This window comes from Chondrus crispus, genomic scaffold (assembly GCF_000350225.1).
Source record: "Chondrus crispus Stackhouse genomic scaffold, scaffold_52, whole genome shotgun sequence".
NCBI lineage: Eukaryota > Rhodophyta > Florideophyceae > Gigartinales > Gigartinaceae > Chondrus > Chondrus crispus.
The window spans coordinates 304,915-312,479 of NW_005178485.1; positions in this window are offsets into that span (position 1 = coordinate 304,915).

The window sequence follows — 7,565 nt, forward strand, 5'->3', positions numbered from 1 at the left end:
GCCTTCCTCGGCGTCCCCAAATTGCTCGCCGCCATCGATGGCGAATAGCTGCGCGCTAGTTCGAATGAACTTAAAATGCGCGACCCGGAGAAATGATTTGAAAGGAAGGTTGCCCGTGAGAGGATAACGTGGTCGGAGGCTCTGGTCGGTTCTTTTCGCAACCGTTCGAGAATCAATTTGAGCGTGCCGTTTTTTCTTTCGACAATACCGGTTTTGTTGTGGCGGCGGGCTGGTCGTGGCTTATACCATATTGAATGGGCGCCAAAGAATGTTTTGCATGGTTGATTATGCATCTCGTCGTCGGCAAAGACGGAAAGTTGCGCGCCGTGTCGGTGTAGCCATTGGGTTTCGAATGTGTCTATGATGGTCTCCGCTTTGCGTGATGTGGGTATGGCTGCTTCCGAATAGCCAGTGCCGGTATCTACAAGATGTAATACAGTATGCTTTGCCTCGCGAATGGTACAAAAAGTGAAGTCTATCTGTACCTCTTGATTGAATGCCTCGTTCACATGTGTCAATGAAACTTTCTTCGACGACTTTGGAAACCCAGATTCTGAGCAGATCCGGCAGGATTCGCAAACTTGATGGATTGCGGATGTCAGATTTGGGTTGAGCCATCCGTCTTCGCGACAGATACCGATCAGGCTATTAGCATTCGCATGAGTTTATCGATGTAAGCGAGTGGCCAGTGTCATGGGTCGTTGGAGGCTGATAACGTTGGAGTGAGCCATGAAAGAGTTCGTACGATTCTTGTGGGAATGCAGTTCGGGTACGACGAGGAGACGTGGTCGTTTCTCGAATTTACTCCCGTTTTACGTATATTGGGAGTTGTCGGGGGCAGTTGTCTGATGGCCGTGAGATGGTCCAAGTGCACGGATATGTCATGAAGTCCAGTCGTGAGTACTGAGTGATGTCCATTCCGACAGTGAGCGGCGAATTGTCAGATGTAAGGTCAAACGTGATTGAGGTTGGCTTGTGATTCAGGTCTTGTACTGTGAGGGTCCACGAGCAAACTATGTCTGTGGCGTTGAGACAGTCATGTCCCCACCCACGTTGGTAAGTGTCACGAGGTGGGTCAAGGGTTAGCTGCCGGTTAAGTATGTCGCAGAGTAGGGATGCGGCATCGATGCCCCCGGTAGATTTAGGGTTACCTGAGTCAATTATAGGGTTCCGATCGGGGGGTAGAGTCCCCGAACCCTTTATTGAAAATACCGCTCTGTGTTAATACGTTTAGACCTTTCATCCTCCTTGAGAGGCTTTTCGGAGTTGTAGTGCTCGTTAGGCAATGATACACGTTTGTTGTTCCCATGGTACTGTTCGCGATATTTTTGTTTCTTCGAGATTTGGTTTCGAAGATCTTTGAATTCGGAATCGTTATCGCTATCGTCGTATTGGTTATTGGACCGAAACTGGTTATTATATGTAGTCCAATGACCCCTCTTCCTCCTGTACTGGCCGCGTGCATTGTCACGTCGGAACCCTTTGTGGCGGTGCTCGCCATCTCTAAACGCATTGGTTCCCATGAGTGCTTGGGTTCTTGGTTTAACATCTTCCAAGTCCTTTCCCTAAAGGCCGGCCTCCTCGAGGGCGGTGATGGAGTCCTGCAAGCTGATAAAGGTATTCAAGGTTGTACAGTGTTCTTGCCCTTTTGTAGCAGCTTTCAGGGACGTACAGTACTCCTTGAACCTTTGTTGGTGGGTCTCCATGTCTAGCTGTGGTTTTCCTTTTTCGAAAGTCATGTCAAAGATTTCAATGAGTTGATCAATCCTGTGTCTAGACAGCAGTACTGTCGATTCTTTGTCGGATGTACGATGTTTGGCAGTGGTTACGAGCGAGCTGATCAAATTTGTAAAAGTCTGTGACGATACCCGAGCGTTTCTCATGAGGACGATCGCAAAATTCTGGCTATCAGCGCTATTGTTGTTTGCGTTCACGAGGTTGAGGTACGCTTGAGCTGGGCCTCCGAAGCGTTCGATGTATTGGTTGATGGATTCTTGGGGTTTGCGTACACAACTGTGGACGTCTTTGTTGAGGCGAACCATTCTTTTTATTGTGTCGACCGCTGAGTCCTTTGCGACGATTGACATGATCTTTTCTACGTAGCGCATTTGATCAGACTAGGAAGCAGCTGGCCCTGCCCCGGAATTAAGGATAATTTCTCCCGTTTTAACGGATTTCTTTACCAATTCCTTTTTATTGAACTCCAAAGAGCGATATAAGGTCATGGCCAAAGATGATGCAGCGCCTTTAGCTCGGTTGTCTCCGCCAGCGGCACAGGCGTTCAAGTCGAGAGCCCAGTCGCGGACTGCTTCTCGCCATTGAAGTTTGTCTGTGTTGATCTTCAGTTTAAGTGGGATGAGGAAGTTGCCTGGGGCCAACTCATCCTCTGGGCCCATAACTGTCGGATGAGCCCTCGAGGCGTGATTGGATATGTCCATGGTTAGAGGCTATCGAGGGCCTATGATAGAGCAGTGGTGAGGAGAGTTGACCTCTCCAAGCGCAAGCAAAAGATTCGGCACAAGCCGGGTGGATGCTCCTCCTCCCACCATTGTTTATTGCGGAGCACTATCCTTTAAGTATGTGGATTACACGACCGTTCCGTAGAGTAAATACAAGGACACATATGAATTGATAATACGCAATGGGCACTACAGACGTAAGGGCAATGTAGGTCCGACTAAGTGTATTCACGTCGAGCATGATTCACAACACCACAGTATAGTAGTGACGTAAAATGCGCATGTACAAACTTCATACTGTACAGGCAGTGCCTATAATAAAGATATGGCGGTAACCAAACACGGACACAGTCGTGCGGACCTTTCTGTACGTAGTTTCCTTATTATTAAATAAAAAGTATTGTCGAACCCAAGAAGGCGTACTTCGGCTCCACTGTACAATAGACCTTTATCACAGAGCCAAGCTAATTTGCCAGTTATGACCCGGTATACGAATTGTAGCACCGCAATGAAATTGACGGCAATTTTTACCAACTTACATGGCTACTACGATAAATCATAATCTTTCATATGGATAATTTATTTTCTGAAATGACCTCGTCAATACGTGAGCGGAGAATTTTGCGTAATGAAAACCTGCCTTTGGAATTTCGCAAGCAATGCAAAAACGTGCCTGATTGCGCAAATTGATGATGGCCGAAACTCACACCAGGACAATCACGAAGAGAACAGTTTCGCGGGAATCCGGCAAGATTGCAAACCCAGCAATCGTCGGCGACGGTCAAGTCACACCGCAGTCTGTATATAAAACGTTCCTTCACCAGTGTCGATACCATTCCTGAGACACACCTTTTCCGTTCCCGCTCAACAAGAGTCATGGACACAGTGACTAGCAGTGATGCATGTACTGGTCTCAAGCTCCTCGCTGATGCTGCTGCCGACCGCCGTGAGGAGATTCAGAACTTCAGTAGCCAAACGGACAGTGAAAGTGAGGCTGAGGACTCTCAGAGCCCAGTTATCGACCAATGTATTGCAGAAGGCGGTGCCGCCGGAATCATGGCAATGACAAACTTTTCGCTCGCGGAACTGAGCGGCATATGGAGTCTGGTTGCAGCACATGTTGAACAGAAGTGGAACTGTGGCAGAGGCCGCAAATCTAGACATCAACTAAAGGATGTTCTTTTCATGACCTTGACGATGATGAAACATGGTGGCAATTGGGATTTTGTGGCAACGTTTTTCAAAGTGAAAGCCCCGACGTTTGAGCGAGTGGTCATGGCGTTTGCGTGTATGGTCGAAGAGTTTCTTTACCGTGAGGTGGTGCAGAAGTGGGAACGGAAGTACACAATGACGCGTCTGCTTCAGAACAAAACAACGTTCAATCACAACTGCCATGCTCTGTACACAACAGATGTCACTTTTCAGCAAACCAACCGCCCGTCTGGTAATCATGAAGAAGCAAAAAAGCACTTCAGCAATAAGCACAAACTTTATGGATTCAAAACGGAAGTCTCCGTTATACCTGATGGATTTGACGTTAACGTTGTGGGATAACTCCTCTTCGCCCTGGGTTGGGTGAGAGACGGAGGCTTTAGCGAGGGAGCACGCGACGCAGACGCGACGCGCTAATTGAACCGATGGGACGAGCTCGCGAAAAGGGAGTGGCTCACTGGCCGGTTACGCGCAGTCGCCCCGTGGTGCGTGAACGGGAGCGACCGGTACTAGGTTAGAAGCCAGCGCGCGCGTCAGACAACCGAAAACGGACGTACGTAGGCGCAAAAGGGACGGGGGCGAGCTTGCCCCCGTTTACTGGTGGGGACGGGTGCCAGGTCTTAACCCCGCAGAGGGACGCCTCGAACACCTGTCCCAGTACAGTAGTACAGTACCTGCCGCCTAGTGCGTGCCGGGTACTGTACACAATTAAAAAGGTAGCGCCATAATTACTACTACCGCACGGACGCTGCTACTACACGTGTGCACTACTGTACACGCGTGTTGCTTACAGACTACCGCACGGACGACACGTGTGCTAACGCGCACACGTAACACGCGTAGACTACTGCTCGGACGACACGTGCACTACTGTACATGTACGCCGGATTACGACCGCTCGGCATGCGCGCGCGCTCGCTACACGTGGGCACAACCGCCCACGTGTATACCGTACACGGCCGTCCGATGACCTCCGCGCGCTCGCGCCGGTCATTATACTACAAATCTCTCCCCTTAGCTTTCGCTACGTCCCCGTAGCGACCCTGTACTCGACCGCGCGGGTCCGTTCCGGACGTTTCCTTCTATCGCGCACGATGCGGGGACAGAAGCCCCTCCGTGCGGACGATCATGCCCCCTGGCTCGTCAGCGAGCTGGCGGTATATAACGCCGCGGGTTCATCCGATTCGGAGAGCGCGTCTTCCGATTCTCCCCACGCGATCCACACTGACCCCCCAATTCTTCCCCAACACTCCCCTGCGAACTCAGAAACCTCCTCCGACAGCGACGACGACATCCCCCTACAGCGGCTCTTCGACCAACCTATGGACGGTCATCGCGACACTTCTGCTAGTCGCGCGTACAGACAGCCGTTGAACCCGCCTCGGGCTCCGGCAGCGGCGCTGGTCGGTCACACCTTCCAACCGCGGCGACGCCTTCGCGACGGCCTGCAACCGTCCACTGGAGTGGCGGGGCCCGCGCAAGCGCCAGTTGATTCGCCCGTACCGGTTGGTTCGCCACCGCTGGGCGCCCAAGCAACACGGTCCTCGCCGCTGCCCCTCGCGGGCGCGGCTCCAAGAATGGTCGAGGCGGACCCGGGGCTCCCCGTGGAGCTGCCGCCGCCTCCCATGTCGCCGCTACCCGCTGCGGGCACGGCGCTCACAAGGGCCGTCTCCGAGGCGCCGTACGCGCCGCCGGCGCAGTCGAGTAACGTAGCGCTTGCACCGGCCAGACGGGAGGCGACAACGTCGCTGGGGCGGGTATTCACCGCCCCGAGTACCCCGGCCTGGCTGCGCAGCGGCGTCGGCTCCGTACGGTCGCTGTGGTCCGGGTCCTCGATGGACCACCGCCGCCGGCGCGCACGCCGACGCGCCGCGGGCCGCAAGCCTCCGATTACGGTCGAGGAATATGTTCAGCGGAACTTGCTGGACGCGGCGAGGTTCGCGGCCATTCCGATGATGCGCGCGATCAAGACTCCGTCCGGGCGCGGTGCCGTGGCGCAAGAGAACCGCGCCGGCGCTTGGAGGGCGCGATGGCGTCACGCTCCGTGTCGGACGCCGGCCGCGGCGGGCAGTGACTTGCTCTATGTCCGCTGCGAGGGCGAGGAAAAGTACCACGTCTCGCTGCTGAACCTCTTCGGTCGGTATCGCCGCTACGAGGGCCTCGCGCCCGACGTCCGCTTGGTGGCCTTTCCGCGGCCTTTCGACAGCTGGTACAGCATTGCGAACCGAGCGCGGTGGGGTGAGGACGCAGCGGGCGAGAGTCGGCTGCGCTGGCGCCGGGTGGACGATTTCTTCCACATGTGGCACAGCACCGAGTTTTTCTCGGTGCCCAGCGCCGCGCGGCGCGGCCTGTACCCCGCGCTCCCGCCGAACTGGTCGAGGTTCGAGGCGCCGGAGTACCTGTGCGTACCGACGCCGAGCGTCATGGCGTACGTGGCGGCGCATTGGTTGCCGCTCGGCCGATCGGAATCTGCGGAAACGGAGCGAACGCGCGTCTTGGTGCACGCGATCATGCTTTCCGAATGGGCGGTCTTGGCCTTCCTGTGCTTCTTACACGCCGCTCGCGAGGGACTGCCGTTCTTCACGAAGTGTTCCGACCCGCGACTGATTGCACGTCGCGAGGAACCGTTCGGTGAGCGCCGCCTGCTCTTCCGCCTCTCGGCGGGGCTCATCGATTTAATCCGCTCGGTCGGTATCGCGGAGATCGTCGAGGGTACGGCGTTTGACGCGACGTACGCGACGCAGCTGTTGGCCTTCACCGAGGGTATGGATTGGAGCGGCCGCCCGGACCTCGTGTGGTTCAGCTGGAACCAGCGGTGCACCCTACCGATGCCCTCCGGAGCCGAGGCCGAGACCGGTGCCGATGGTGGCAGCGCGGCCCCCGGTCCAGCGGACGCGACCGTCGCGGTTGACGTGGACGGCGCAGTCGACATAGTCGACGCGGGTGACAGGGGCGGCTTGCTTGCCGATGCCGATGTCGCGCCGCCGCGCGATGCTGGAACCGGTGCGGTGAGAAGCGTCGTCGAGACCGCGGTACCGGCCCGCGGCTGATCCGCTCGCGTGGCCTCGATCCAGAGCGACTCACCGAAGGGGTTGGTACCAGAGCGACGCGACTTAAGAGAACCCCCCGGTGTCGTGGGAATTTCGGCCCCCACCTCAAGCCCCCCACACATCAGCGTGGTGACCGGTACCGAAGGCGATCATCGTCCCGTTCTGATGCCGCCTCCTTCCGCTCTGCAACCGTCCGGCCGGTCTTCCCCGGAGCGCCTCCGTGAGGAGGCCGCCTTCACTGCCCTGCAGTACGCTTGCTCCTTCGAGGGGGCAACAGTTCCTTCGTCGGTTGAGCAGGCGCTGCTGCAGGCGCGCGAGTGGATGCACCAAGTCAAGCAGTTGAAGACGACCGTCGCAGCGCTCCGAGAGGCCTCCACCGCTGCGGAACGTGAGCGCGTCGAGCATCACGAAAGGCTCCGCGGCGTGTAGGACATCCTCGCGGTCGTCAGCCAACGTCTCGCGGCGCCGCCGATGCCTGCCGCTACGGTCGGGGCCTCGCGCCCCGCGCCCGAAGATGCCGCGGCGGCTCCGCCGGCTAAGCGCACGCGTCGTTCTTGAGCCCCGACCCGTTGGTCGCCCCCTTTCGCGTAGCCAATTAGGGGCCTCGCTTCCCATAAACCAGACAGATTAACGATGATCCTATCACTTGTCCGCGACGCGCGCGCGCGGCGATGTGCATGCGCATCGCCGACTTCGCCATCACGTGCTGCAGCACGTGATGGCGAAGTCGTCTTGACGATGTGGCCATGCGGGACCTCAGGGTGCGCTACGCTTGCGCACGTGCCCGCCCTTGGCGCGTACGCCAATACCGGTCGATAAACGGCTGCGGGAGCCCCTCGGAGGG